A 15,529-nucleotide genomic window follows, 5' to 3' on the forward strand; every position below is an offset into this window, starting at 1 on the left:
CGGGGTGGATGGGTATATCGCAAACGTCTAGCAATCCAAAGGTTGTGTGTTCAAATTTCATCACGGACAACTTTAGAATTTTAGCTAATTAGCAACTTTGCTACTACATACTACTCTTTACCTACTTTGCATGTTAGCTAACACTTCCCCTAACCATAACGTTAGCCCATTAACCTAAGTCCTAACCTTAACCCTAACCTTAACCCTTAGCCTAGCTAGCCACCCTGCCAAAGTTAGCAACAACAAATTGGAATTCGTAACATACATATTTAAAATGTGTAACATATTGTAAGAATTGCAATTAGTAGCATATCATCCTAATTGTAATTCATAGCATTTCATATGAAATGTAATTGGTATCATACAAAATGGATGATGGACATCCACATATTAATACATTCCATACCAAACGTAGCATATCATGCTGATTTGAGTGTCCTGGATTTTCTTTTACTATGTTACGTTTACCCCTGAGTCCAGGTTGGTCTGCTGAGATTGTTGGTCTCTGCCACTCTGATTTATGTCACTCTACTCATACCTGGTCCTGTTTGATGCAGTATATATAGCTCTGTCCCTGACAGGTGCAATGGATGTTGTTGGAAGAATACTGTACGTGCCATATGCAGTGCATACGGAAAGTATTCAGACCCCTTACTTTTTCCACATTTTGTTACATTACAGTCTTATTCTAAAATGGATGAAATTGTTTCCCCCCACATCATACTACACACAATACCCCATAATGACAAAACAGGTTTTTATACATTTTTTGCAAATTATTATTTAATTTTTTTTTTTTAAATGTATGTAAGTATTCAGACCCTTTACTCAGCACTTTGGTGAAGCACCCTTGGCAGCAATTGAACATCTCTGAAGACCCTCTCAAGCTCTACCTTGTTGGATGGGGAGCATCGCTGCATTTTCAGGTTTCTCCAGAGATGTTCAATCGGGTTCAAGTCCGGGCTCTGGCTGGGCCACTCAAGAACATTCAGAGACTTGTCCCGAAGCCACTCCTGCGTCTTTTGGCAAACTCCAAGCAAGCTGTCAGCTGTGGGACTTTATATAAACAGGTGTATTCCTTTCCAAATCATGTCCAATCAGTTGAATTTAACACAGGTGGACTCCAATCAAGTTGTATAAACATCTCTAGGATGATCAATGGAAACAGGATACAGCTGAGCTCAATTTCGAGTCTCATAGCAAAGGGTCTGAATACTAATGTAAATAAGGTGTTTCTGTTTTTAATTTAATCCATTTTTGAATGAGGCTGTAATGTAACAAAATGTGGAAAAAGTCAAGGAGTCTTTCCGAATGCACTGTATACACTACATGACCAAAGGTATGTGGACACCTGCACGTCTTATTCCAAAATCATGGGCATTAATATGGAGTTGGTCTCCCCTTTGTTGTTACAACTACCTTCACTCTTCTGGGAAGGGTTTTCACTAGATGTTGGAACATTGCTGCTGGGACTTGCTTCCATTCAGCCACAAGAGATTCAGCGAGGTCGGACACTGATGTTGGGCGGTTAGGCCTGGCTCTCAGTCGGCCAGTCAAGTTCTTCCACACCAATCTTGACAAACCCTTTCTGTATGGACGTTGCTTTGTGCAGGGGGGCATTGTCATGCTGAAACAGGAAATGACCTTCCCCAAACTGTTGCCACAAAGTTAGAAGCACAGAATTGTATAGAATGTAATTGTACGCTATAGCGCTAAGATTTCCCTTCACTGGAACTAAGGGGCCCCAGACCATTATTCCTTCTTCACCAAACTTTATAGTTGGCACTATGCATTGAGGCAGGAAGCGTTCTCCTGGCATCTGCCAAAACCAGATTAATCCGTCGGACTGCCAGATGGTGAGGCGTGATTCATCATTCCAGAAAACAAGTTTCCACTGCTCCAGAGCCCAATGGTGGTGAGCGTTACACCACTCCAGCCAACACTTGGCATTACGCATGTTGATCTTAGGCTTGTGTGTGGCTGCTCGGTCATGGAAACCCTGTTTGAAAGCTCCCGATGAAGAGTGCTGATTTTGCTTCCAGAGGCAGTTTGGAACTCGGTAGTGAGTGTTGCAACCACTCTGCAGGCCTGTTCTGTGAGCTTGTGTGGCCTACCACTTTGCGGCTGAGCCGTTGTTGCTCCTAGATGTTTCCACTCTAAAACAACAGCATTTACAGTTGACCGGGGCAGGTCTAGCAGGGCAGAAATTTGACGAACTTACTTGTTGGAAAGGTGGCTGAGCTCTTCAGTAAGACCATTCTACTGACAATGTTTGTCTATGGAGATTACATGGCTGTGTGATCGATTTTCTACACCAGTAGAAACGGATGTGGCTGAAATAGCCAAATCCACTAATTTGAAGGGGTGTCCACATAACTTTGTATATACAGTATATACTGTACCTGTAAAAGGTTTAGACACGCCTACTCATTCAAGGGTTTTTCTTTATTTTTACTAAAAAAGTGTGAAACAAATCAAAATTAATTTAAGATTTTAGAGTCTTCAATGTAGCCACCCTTTGCCTTGATGACAGTTTTGCACACTCTTGAAGAGGACCACAATGGAAATAAGTCCCAGACTTTATTGTGTGTTATCCTCAATGATTTTATTCATGTGCATGTATGGCTTTTAAGTTTTGTGTTTTTTTTTTTTTAAATGGTCGAATTAATAAACTAAACTAAACTTGGCATTCTCTCAACCAGCTTCACCTGGAATGCCTTTCCAACAGTCTTGAAGGAGTTCCCACATAGGCTGTGCATTTGTTGGCTGTTTTTCATTTACTTTGCGGTCCAACTCATCTCAAACCATCTCAATTGGGTTGAGGGCAGGTGATTGTGGAGGCCAGGTCATCTGCTGCAGCACTCCATCACAATCATTCTTGGTCAGATAGCCTTTACACAATCTGGAGGTGTGTTGGGTCATTGACCTGTTGAAAAACAAATGATAATCCCAACCCAGATGGGATGGCGTATCGCTGCAGAATGCTTTGGTAGCCATGCTGGTTAAGTGTGCCCTAAATTCTAAATTAATCACTGACAGTGTCACCAGCATAGCACCCCCACACCATCACACTTCATCTGCCATGCTTCAAAGTGGGAACCACACATGCTGAGATCATCTGTTCACCTACTCTGCATCTCACAAAGGTCGGTCGGAACACAAATTCTTAAATTTGGACTCAACAGACCAAAGACAGATTTTCATCGGTCTAATGTCCATTGCTCGTGTTTCTTGGCCCAAGCAAGTATTTTCTTCTTATTGGTGTCCTTTAGTAGTGGTTTCTTTGCAGCAATTCGACCATGAAGGTCTGATTCACACAGTCTCCTCTGAACAGTTGATGTTGAGATGTGTCTGTTACTTGAACTCTGTGAAGCATTTATTTGGGCTGCAATTTCTGAGGCTGGTAACTCTAATGAATTTATCCTCTGCAGCAGAGGTGACTCTGGGTCTTCCTTTCCTGTGGCGGTCCTCAAGAGAGCCAGTTTCATCATAGCGCTGGATGGTTTTTGTGACTGCACTTGAAGAAACTTTCAAAGTTCACTTTGATTATGCCTGCACATCACGGTTCACCAGCAGCCCCAAACATCTAAAGAATAAGCCCTTAGCCAAACAAGCTTGTAAGAATTGTACTTAAACGCTCCCCTCATACTCATCTGGAGGTTGAGCATTTCTTTTTTATCTCTCTGTATCTGTGATGTGTCTGTATCTGTGTAATTGTATGTATTTATGTAAAGGGAAAAAAAGAAAAAAGGGACCACAATGGAAACAAGTACCCAACTCTATTGTGCAGCCCCGGTCACTTAAAATGTTTTTGTGTATATACTGTATTTATTTATTTTTTACTGACAAATGAAATCGATTGATCAATCCAAACTATGCAGTGGCCAATTGATGACTGGAAAGAGACATCTGTTACAAAACACAAAAAAGTTTAATAACATCCGGAGATTGTCAAGCCAAGCCTTTGATACTGGGTAAGCCTACAATGTAGGGAGGGGTGTATTTTCTTTTTATTGAGATTGACATAGACTATTTATTGTGGTGTTGAAAACCCAAACCATGATATTGAAGTGCTCGAAGTCGGTATCCTTTGTCTATTGGTTGTGTGGTGCATAGACACAGAAACCTGTTGGTGGAACATTTGTTGCATATATTTTATATAATTATAAATATGGCATCATAATGTTGAAAATTAGATTTCCCTCTAGCTGATCATTGTCTGCAGCCAGCTCTGATTGTAGTGTAATGAAACAGGCAGGGAGACTGAGCTCGTCTGTGGTGGTTGGTGAACCCTCAACCTTCTGGCTCATAGCCCTGCGTGGCATCGACTGTGCCACAAAAGTGGCCAAGTCAATATCCATGTTTATAAACACAGGGTCGCTACAGTTGTTATTGTTATATGTGGTTGTAAACATTATGTTGAGATAATTCTACGAGGGGGAGGGTGCTCCATTTATTTTACAGTACAAGGGGACGGGGTTGCATTTTTTTTATGACATCTTGAGTGAGACCAGGAGTTCTAACTTCAGACACATGAAATGGATCAAAATGGGAACACTTTGCCTTCCTGGCACTAGGGCTGCTGAATCAAGTGCACCTACCGTCAACAGAGCGAAACAAATACAAAAAATAGGAACGCAAGGCATTATCATTGGATTTTTTTTTTACATAAATCTTTGGTGATACACTAGGAATGTACAATTTAAAATCTACAATACAACAATATTACAATGTGTGTGTGTGTCAATGTGTTTGGCTCTTCACAGTCTACGTTGTGCTATGAGGTGTTTTATCTGGGGGGGTATCCGATTTTACTGCTCGCCTGAGTTACTTGATGTGGAATACTTATTTTTCACCATAATTTGCAAATAAATTCATTAAAAATCCTACAATTTGATTTTCTGGATTTTTTTTCTAATTTTGTCTGTCATAGTTGAGTACCTATGATGAAAATTACAGGCCTCTCTCATCTTTTTAAGTGGGAGAACTTGCACAATTGGTGGCTGACTAAATCATTTTTTTGCCCCACTGTATGTGTAGTTTGGATCAAGACATTTTGCCAATGGTAGGAGCATGATCAGTGGCATGCTGATTCAATGCCAATCACAGACTAATTGCTCTCTCGGTCTGATAGTGTTATTATGCAGAGGCTTCAATAGTACTAATATTAGCACAGTTTTTATTTGCCATCTAGCAAAGTACAGCCATTATTGTAATGGAAATATTGTTTATCAATAGGTCAATACTTCCATAGTCAGGTAGTATATATAGCATTTCAAATTGATGTGATGTTTCCCCACATTTATGCTGACCCAAAGATGCACTTCTATACACAGAGTGACAGCACACAAGCACACAGCACATTCGTATTCAAAACAGCCAGTGGGTGAAAATGTCTCTGAATTTCAACATCATGTTCTTTATTTTTTTATTCCTGCTTTTAAATTCAGGTTTAGATACACAACACTAGAGACAATGCCCTTCTGTTGGTTGACTTGTCCCAAAAAAACCCATCCACTAATAATATTCATGTGAATACTGCTGGAATGACATTGTTGTAAAGGGAGAGTACAAACAAAACAACACTTTTGACAATTCGGTATAATGAACAAAGTGTTGTTTTATTGGGAGTAAACAACAACAGAGAACAGCTTCCAATGTGCTTTGTTTTATCAATTGAGCAGAAACAGTTGTGCAGTGAACAGGGGGCATAAAGCTTCATGTAGTCCTATCAGACATTACACTTGACAGTGTAACAGCTGGCATAGTGCCTCTGGCGTCTAATGATTACAGCTTTTGTATATGGGGCCCTGTGGGGCCTCAACCCCAACAGATACATACAATACCGCTGATGAGCGATCAGATGAGATGAGAGTATATTCCACATGAACTCCTGTTAGGCTCCTGCTAGAGATATTAATCTGTTGAGTGGAATTGGATAAGGGGGAGCATCAAAAGCAAAGCCAGAGTCTTATCAAGGAACCAACCGGCTGCTGACTGTATGAGACTGAGGCTGTCTGCCTGCCTCTGTCAGTCAGAGTGAAAGAGAGAGAGACTCAGCCCAGAGATGGGGAACTCCATATGAACTCAATGCAGCAATAGATAACTTTATAACTAGATAAGGCTGATGAATATTCAGTATATTAAGAACCATGATGAGTTCAATGAGTTTGGAAACAGACATCTGCATGTACTAACCATTTAAAGCCGTTGTGCATTCCTAGAATTAGTGGTGACTCGAGAAACCCTGGAGTTCCTAGTCAATGGTTCAAATTTGCACCTTTGGTTAGTTGAGGGGCTCTTGGGGGAACCTTTAATGGTTTAATGTAGCAACAGGTTCCTGGAGGAAACCTGGAGTGGATGTGTGGCTTAGTAGGGGGTGTGGCTTTAAGATAGATATTTTTTGGCTACCCGTTAGATTAAATGTTATTCCTGTTCTGTTCTGTTCTGTTTTATTGTCATCACATGTTTAGGTTGAACACTGACAGTTTTGTACCTTCAATGAGGCTAACAAAGGTGTATAAACCCCGTCAAGAGCCTATGCAAATCCAAAAGTTTAAATAGTTACCACTTTATTAAAGTATGTAATCAGCAAAGTGAATATTAAATATTGCAGTGTACAAACTTAAAACGATGAACAGGAATGACATTTACGCTAAAGGGTGACCAAAAACGAACTCTCTGAAAAGCCTCCAATATGACAGGTCAACTCTACAATTGAATAGGGCTATATCAACACAGACAGGTTATCAACACAGACAGGTTATCAACACAGACAGGTTATCAACACCACAGGTCTACCACAACATAAACACAGATAGCACGACATCTATAAAGAAACCATCGAGATAATTCGCTAAGAAAAGACAGGGAACGACTTAAAACCAACAACATGCACTCTTAAAAGTGCTGGAATCTGGGTACTACCTCCTAAACTTGGGGAAGGGTTGGGCCAGTAGCCGAAAGGTTGCTAGATTGAATCCCTGAGCTGACAAGTTAAAAATCTGTCGTTCTGCCCCTGAACAAGGCAGATAACGAACAAGACTCTTGATTAATGAGAACATTCTTGGCAAAGGCTTTCGCCTTCGTCCGTCTTGCGCCGGTCCAAGAATTTCACCTCTAGCGGCACAATACGAATTTGTTCTTAACTGACTTGTCTAGTTAAATAAAAAATGTAATAAAAAAATGATCAGGTATCCTATTGAAATATTGAGTGCTTAGGGTTAGAGGGTCTACATCAGAAGGTAATGGTTTTCTGTAGGAGGAAGGTATGTGATGTGTGCAATTAAACTTGGAATGTACTGAGTGTAGCGATCACATGCGACAGGCACTGATAAGGGGAGAGAGCCATGGATTAGTGATCAAGGGTCTCGAGATCAGGTCAGGTCACGTTAAGGGAGAAAGAAAAGTTTATGGCCTGTATCACTTAGGGCCCTGCCTAGCAGTAAAGATACAATGTTTGTACAGATGTGTAGGAGGAGACTCAGCTTAGGAGGAAGGCTTAAATATCAGTGCTTGCGTGAAGCACAAGTTCTTTGTCTAATGCAGCTGTATTGATCCTCTGGGAAGAATACATTTGGTTGAGCTTTCATAGCGTCCGTTGAGTTTTTACTCTGAAAATCAGAACCTAACAGAAGTAAAGGTGCCTGGAAGAACCTTTTGGGCTAATCTTCCTGGGGTACAGCAAAATGAATTAAGGAAGTTTATACAATTTAAAACACATTACAATACATTCACAGATTTCACAACACACTGTGTGCCCTCAGGGGCCTACTCCACCACGACCACATATCTACAGTACAAAATCCTTGTGTACATGTGTGTATAGTGCATATGTTATTGTGTGTGTGTGTGTGTGTGTGTGAGTGTATGCATGTGTCTGTGGCTATGTTTGTGTTTCTTCACTGTCCTGCTGTTCCATAAGGTGTATTTTTATGTGTTTTTTTAAAACTTGCATCAGTTACTTGATGTGGAATAGAGTTCCATGTAGTCATGGTACTGTGCGCCTCCCATAGTATGTTCTGGACTTGGGGACTGTGATGAGATCTCTGGTGGCATGTCTTGTTTGGTATACACTAGTTCAAACAAAGAGCTCGGTGCATTAAACATGTCAATACCTCTCATGAATACAAGTAGTGATGAAGTCAATCTCTCCTCTACTTTGAGCCAGGAGAGATTGACATGCATATTATGAATATTAGCTCTCTGTGTACATCCAAGGGCCAGCTGTGCTGCCATGCAAAAAAAAGGGGAAAAAAGTACCTTTTGTGGCACCTGACCACACGACTGAACAGTAGTCAAGGTGCGACAAAACTAGGGCCTGTAGGACCTGCCTTGTTCATAGTGCTGTTAAGAAGATAGAGCAGAGCTTAATTATGGACATACTTCTCCCCATCTTCTGTTGTATCAGTATGTTTTGACCACTGTTATTCCAAGCAGTTTAGTCACCTCAACTTGCTCAATTTCCACATTTTTTATTACAAGTTTTAATTTGTCCCAAATACAATGCTTTGAGTTTTAGAAATATTTAGGACTAACTTATTCCTTGGCACCCACTCTGAAACAAACTGCAACTCTTTGTTAAGTATTGCAGTCCTTTCAGTCACTGTAGTAGCTGACATGTATAGTGTTGGGTCATCCGCATACATGGACACACTAGTAAAGATTAGTAAAGATTTTTTTTAAACTAATGGGCCTAGACAGCTGCCCTGGGGAATTCCTGATTCTACCTGGATTATGATGGAGAGGCTTCCATTAAAGAACACTCTCTAAGAGTTGGTAACAGGCTGATTTGTCTCCTATTTGAACCAGTAAAGGGAGCTTTACCATTCTTAGATAGCGGAATTACTTTTGCTTCCCTCCAAGTCTTGGGGCACACACTTTCTAGTAGGCTTAAATTGAAAACATGTCAAAGAGGAGTGGCAATATCGTCCACTATTATCCTCAGTAATTTTCCATCCGAAGTTGTCAAACCCACGGTGGCTTGTCTTGGTTGATAGACAACAATACTTTTTTCACCTCTTCCACACTCACTTTACGGAATTCAAAATTACAATGCTTGTCTTTCCTAATATGGTCAGATATACTTAGATGTGTAGTGTCAGTGTTTGTTGCTGGCATGTTATGCCTAAATTTGCTAATCTGGCCAATATCAGTTGGTTTTGTGACGAATGAGCCATCTGATTCAATGAATGATGGAACTAAGTTTGCTTTTTTTCCCAAAATTTAATTTAAGGTGCTCCAAAGATTTTTACTATCATTCTTTGTCATTTATCTTTGTTTCATAGCGTAGTTTCTTCTTCTTTTATTCAGTTTAGTCACGCGATTTCTCAATTTGCAATATGTTTGCCAATCGATTGTGCAGCCAGACTTATTTATCATACCTTTTGCCTTATCCCTCTCAACCATAACATTTTTTAATTTCTCATCAGTACATGGGGATTTAACCGCTTTTACAGACAATTTCTTAAAAGGTGCACGGTTATTTGTAACTGGAATAAGCAATTTCATAAATGTGTTAAGTGCAGTGTCTGTTCCTCATAACACACCCCTGACCAACAAATATTATTTACAGTTGAAGTCAGAAGTTTACATACACTTAAGTTGGAGTCATTAAAACTCGTTTTTCAACCACTCCACAAATGTCTATAGTTTTGGCATGTCGGTTAGGACATCGACTTTGTGCATGACACAAGTAATTTTTCCAACAATTGTTTACAGACAGATTATTTCACTTATAATTCACTGTATCACAATGAAGTTTACATGTACTAAGTTGACTGTGCCTTTAAAGAGCTTGGAAAATTTGAAGCTTCTGATAGGCTAATTGACATAATTTGAGTCAATTGGAGGTGTACCTGTGGATGTATTTCAAGACCTGCCTTCAAACTCAGTGCCTCTTTGCTTGACATCATGTGAATATCAAAAGAAATCAGCCATGACCTCAGAAAAAAAAGTCTGGTTCATGATTGGGAGCAATTTCCAAAGGCCTGAAGTTACCACGTTCGACTGTACAAACAATAGTATGCAAGTATAAACACCATGGGACCACGTAGCCATCATACTGCTCAGGAAGGAGATGTGTTCTGTCTCCTAGAGATGAAGATACTTTGGTGTGAAAAGTGCAAATCAATCCCAGAACAACAGCAAATTCCCTTGTGAAGATGCTGGAGGAAACAGGTACAAAAGTATCTATATCCACAGTAAAACGAGTCCTATATCGACATAAGCTGAAAGGCCGCTCAGCAAAGAAGAAGCCACAGCTCCAAAACCGCCATAAAAAAAGCCAGACTATAGTTTGCGATTGCACATGGGGACAAAGATCATACTTTTTGGAGAAATGCCGAAGAACACTATCCCAACCGTGAAGCATGGGGGTAGCAGCATCATGTTGTGGGGGTGCTTTGCTGCAGAAGGGACTGGTGCACTTCACAAAATAGATGGCATCATGAGGTAGGAAAATGATGTGGATATATTGAAGCAACATCTCAATCAGTCAGGAAGTTAAAGCTTGGTTGCAAATGGGTCTTCCAAATGGACAATAACCCCAAGCATACTTCCAAAGTTGTGGAAAAATGGCTTAAGGACAACAAAGTCAAGGTATTGGAGTGGCCATCAAAAACTTGTGGGCAGAAGTGAAAAAGCGTGTGCGAGCAAGGAGGCCTACAAACCTTTTCAGTTACACCAGTTATGTCAGGAGGAATGGGCCAAAATTCACCAAACTTATTGTGGAAAGCATGTGGAAGGCTACCCTAAACGTTTTACCCAAGTTAAACAATTTAAAGGCAATGGAACCAAATACTAATTGAGTGTATGTAAACTTCTGACCCACTGGAAATGTGATGAAAGAAATAAAAGCTGAAATAAATCATTCTCTCTACTGTTATTCTGACATTTCACATTCTTAAAATAAAGTGGTGATCCTAACTGACCTAAGACAGGGAATTTTTACTAGGATTAAATGTCAGGAATTGTGTAAAACTGAGTTTAAATGTATTTGGCTAAGGTGTATGTAAACTTCTGACTTCAACTGTACATAAACAACATAGGAATCACTACAAAACGTATTATATGACCTCTTATACACTATATTAGAATCAGACTTCGGAACTTTGGTTTTCCTAGATATGGCTACTATTTTGTGATCACTATATCTGATGGATCTGGATACTGTTTTCAAGCTAATTTCTGCAGCATTAGTAAAGGTGTGATCAGTACAAGGTGATGATTTCTTTCCTGTGCTGTTTTAAACTACCCTGGTAGGTTGACTGATAACCTGAACCAGGTTGTAAGCACTACTTACTGTTTGAAGCTTTTTCTTGAGTGGGCTTGATGAAAGCCAGTCAGTATTTAAATTTCCCAGAAAATATACCTCTTTCTTGATTTCACATACATTATCAAGCATTTTACATGTTATCTAGATACTGACTGTTAGAACTTGGTGGTCTATAGCAGCTTCCCACCAGAATGGGCTTTAGGTGAGGGAAATGAACTTGTAGCCATATTACTTCAACAGTATTTAACATGAGATCCTCACTAATCTTTACAGGAATGTGGTTCTGAATATAAACAGCAACACCTCCATCATTGTCATTTCTATCTTTTCTGTAAATATTATAACCTTGTATTGCTACCACTGTATCATCAAATGTATTACCTAAGTGAGTTTCAGAGAGAGTCAGAATATGAATGTCATCTGTTACTAGCAAATTATTGATTTCATGACCGTTGTTTCATATATTAATGTGGGCTATTTTGAGCACTTTTCTACTGAGATGCTTACTTATTTTTGTTGCTTTACTGGGAAGCTTAGCAGAAGTAGATATGCTCATGTTATTTATGTTAGTGCAGGGTGAGCTGCACACAGTGGACAGTATACATCTGGTTCAAAGGCACATGATTACTGCATACAATAGTTGTAGGATCAGCAGAGGCATTCAGGACAGTTAGAGGGACATAAATTAGGTTATTTACATTGTGTCTACCATCGCCTCTGGTGTAATGTACATTTGCTGAAGCATTATGCCAACACTGCGTCACAATGGAAGGGATTAGCTGAGCTGGGCTTGAGTCATTGATAAGCCAATTTCTCAATGCGGCCTTATAATGCTGTGAAAGGATCCAGGAACCCAAATGATTTGAGTGGATCCCATCCTCCTTATAAAGTGTGTTTTGTTTCCAAAAAATATTGAAATTATCAACAAAAGTTACACCCATTGAGCTGCAACAATCAAGCCAGTTGTAAAGAGAAAGAATCCTGCTAAAGCGTTCAATGCCACGATTCAGAGAGGGCACAGTGCCAGATATGATGGGTCTTTTGTTAGTGTATAGCAGAGAGTCAATCAGCTCTTTAAAATCCAGTTTCAACTGTTCAGAGCTGCCCTTCATAACATCATTAAAACCCACATGGACAACGATAGAATCAATTTCCATGTCCTGTCATAGTACATTTGGGAGCAGCTTTGTAATATCATTTACTCAAGCTCCGGGGTAGGACATTGTTTTTGCTCCAGGAACGGTCACATTTCTTACCATGGAGCTGCCCAAAATCACGGCTGGTGAGAATGTCAAGGAAATCCGCCCACTCTCATGCTTCATAGGATTTGGAGAACCCTTTATGGATGGGTGAGAGGCAGGATAACTTGAGCCCATTGCTCCCGGCGCCTGGTGAAGGCCTCTGACAGATGGAAAAGCCCCGCTTGATCCAGAGCAGGGACGATGTTGACTTAGAAATCGTAGTAGTAGGCACTGCAGACACAGGCACCCTCAGCGACAAAGGTGCAGACAGATCAGGCTCCAGGGCGGCGAAACTATTTGTTGTTTGTATCCACTTCGGGCTACTTGTTGGGAGTGTAGACTGCTTTATGGGAGGCCGCTGTGCTCCTTTGTTTACACTATCAGATGGGGGAGCTCCGGGCAACACCGGCCAGTCGGATAACGACAAATGACAAGGCAGAGATGCATCCAACAAGAATGAACGCCGTCCAGGCACCTGGGTAGAAAATGTAATCATTCCACTCTGCGTTTTCCCCAGTTTCTTAAGTAGGCTGGCGACCTGGGACAAGAAATAGCGGTCCTAGCTGTTAAAAGCTAACCGTGCCACGGAATTCAGTATTCGGTATTTGTATTTAATGATTAGCGGTTCTGTTTTAATAATAAAAAAATAACACACTATGTGTTTTCCACCATACAATATTCAGCTGCGCACTCCGTTGACGTATGAATGAAATGTCTTGACTGCGGTTAGGTATGCAATGACTAACATGACAAGAGGAACTGATGATGATTCCATTAATTCCATTCCAGCCATTACAACGAGCCCGTCCTCCTATAGCTCGTCCCACCAGCCTCCTCTGGGCTGAATACCCCCTCAGATAATGTCCTCAGGGCTGTCCTCTTACAGGGCCCTGCAGAACAGAACAGTGTGTGTCTGACACAGTGACAAGGTCACATACGGTACTTTAGTTGTGGAGATAATGGCTAATGGTCAGAATTGGTTTAGTCACATGGAGATGACTGCCATTAGCAGTCCAAAACATATGTATGTACGCACACATGGTGGGAAAGGTGTGCTGACAATAAGAGAGAATAAACTATGTACACTAGGAGTCTAGAATGACTGTGCTGTTGCACCTCCACCATGTGTTCACACTAAGAAATACTGTCCCGTGTTCCAACTTGAGTGTGTGTGATCCTGTATATCCCGTCCCTTGTTAAAATGAAATGAGTACATTCATAATAACATAGACCTGTTAATTGACTCCCTTTCCCTAGTCAGAGAACAGTGTTCTCAGAGAAGGACCCACAGGCGAGCTGCAGTGTAAAGCCACTCTGCAAGCATGCGTAAAATGCATTCCTCAAATGCATTGTTGTGAGAGAGAATATGCTACATGCTCTCAGTGCCCTGCCTGAATCCTTTCCTACTTTGCCGTCATTCGAAGTGAAGGCTCAGCACTGTTGTGTTGATGTGCATTAGCTCTAATGGACTCATTACCTTAAAACACTCCAAAGCGACACAGTGTCACCCACATATGCAGACGCTGGCACACATGCATACACACGCAGACCCACACAAGATGCCTCTGGCCACTTTTAATAACTCCAACAAAAATTGGCAACGGAAGCCCATAAGCTTTTTAAGTCCTTTCGCCACACACGAGTGTGAATTCTAATCATTAGTCAGTGAGAAGACAGCTTTATGTGATGTACAAATGGATTCTCCCTCTCCTCTCTAAATCCTCTCATGTGCCTCCAAGCTCCCCCACGCGCCTGTTTCCAAGTTACCCACCAACAGCCACTGCCAATCGGCCTTAATTGCCTCACATTTAAAGGGGGAGCTGAGAGACACAGAGCTAGCTAGCCGCCCTCGCGTCTCTTACACTGAGCTTACTCTGCTGCCATGGAAGAGAAAACACTCCACCTGGATGTCAGAGAACGAGAGAGAAACAGACAGCACACCATGTACCCAACCCAGAGTGAAACTTCACTCCTCCCAACAAAAGAGGCAGGCATCCCTCAATGATGTGAAACCAGTGTATTGTTTGGCTTCATAGCTGTATCGAACAAAGCCATGCAAGTTACGCCTCTGTCGGTGTCCTCCTGCAGGACTATGAAAAGGACAATGTAAGGATGTAAATATAAACTTTGAAATGCCTTGCTAAGGTCCACAAAAACAAGTCCACACAGAGCAAAAAGAGAGAAAGAAAGAGGGAACTCCTAGTGATTAAGACCAGCGTTCTCTACTCACCCTTGTTGAGCCTGTAAAGGAGGGGGGGTCTCCTGTTTCTCCGTGCAGTCAATTACTCCCCTGTTGCTTCTTGTGCACTCTTCCTTTGTTGCAGCTTAACACAAACGCATCCTCATCCCAATGAATTGATCTAAATCAATAGCTCTCGAGGGAGAGAGGAGGGAAGGAAACGCAGAAGAAGAAAAGAGCACTCTCCCCAAGTCCTCTGCACTGTATCCAAGCAGTTAGAGCTCAGCGAGAGTGTGAGTGAGAGAGAGAAGGAGAGAGCTAGAGAGTTGAAGTGAGTGAGGGAGTGAGAGAGAGAGAGGAGAGAGCCAGAGAGTTGAAGCGAGTGAGGGAGTGAGAGAGAGAGAGGAGAGAGCCAGAGAGTTGAAGCGAGTGAGGGAGTGAGGGAGAGAAGGAGAGAGCCAGAGAGTTGAAGCGAGTGAGGGAGTGAGGGAGAGAAGGAGAGAGCCAGAGAATTGAAGCGAGTGAGGGAGTGAGAGAGAGAGAGAGCCAGAGAGTTGAAGCGAGTGAGGGAGTGAGAGAGGAGGGTAGCTAGTGTGTATGCACTAGAGTGTGCACTAGAGCAGAGCAGAAGCCACAGGATCAGCTGCTGTTACACGCACTAGAGTAGAGCAGAAGCCACAGGATCAGCTGCTGTTACACGAACAAGGGATTCTCTGCTCTCCCTGCTCTCCGGGGGAAAGACTTCTGCTCAGTAACTTTGCTGAAGATCCCTTTGTGTGAATATGACCTTCTCCTTCTCTTTCTCCTTAACATCTCTCTCTCTCTCTCTCTCTC

At 41.5% G+C, this 15,529-nt stretch overlaps 1 protein-coding gene across 1 annotated transcript in view; it reads right to left on the minus strand.

Annotated features, from left to right (window-relative positions):
* shisal1b (shisa like 1b) overlaps window positions 1–15,055 on the minus strand; it is a 59,621-nt gene extending 44,566 nt beyond the window's left edge. The window contains exon 1 of the mRNA XM_024378734.2: window positions 14,747–15,055. The gene's annotated coding sequence lies outside the window, so the exon portion shown is untranslated. The remainder of the gene's footprint in view (window positions 1–14,746) is intronic.
* Between the last annotated feature and the right edge of the window lie 474 nt (window positions 15,056–15,529).

The sequence above is a fragment of the Oncorhynchus tshawytscha genome, linkage group LG19 (assembly GCF_018296145.1).
Source record: "Oncorhynchus tshawytscha isolate Ot180627B linkage group LG19, Otsh_v2.0, whole genome shotgun sequence".
NCBI classification, from domain to species: domain Eukaryota; kingdom Metazoa; phylum Chordata; class Actinopteri; order Salmoniformes; family Salmonidae; genus Oncorhynchus; species Oncorhynchus tshawytscha.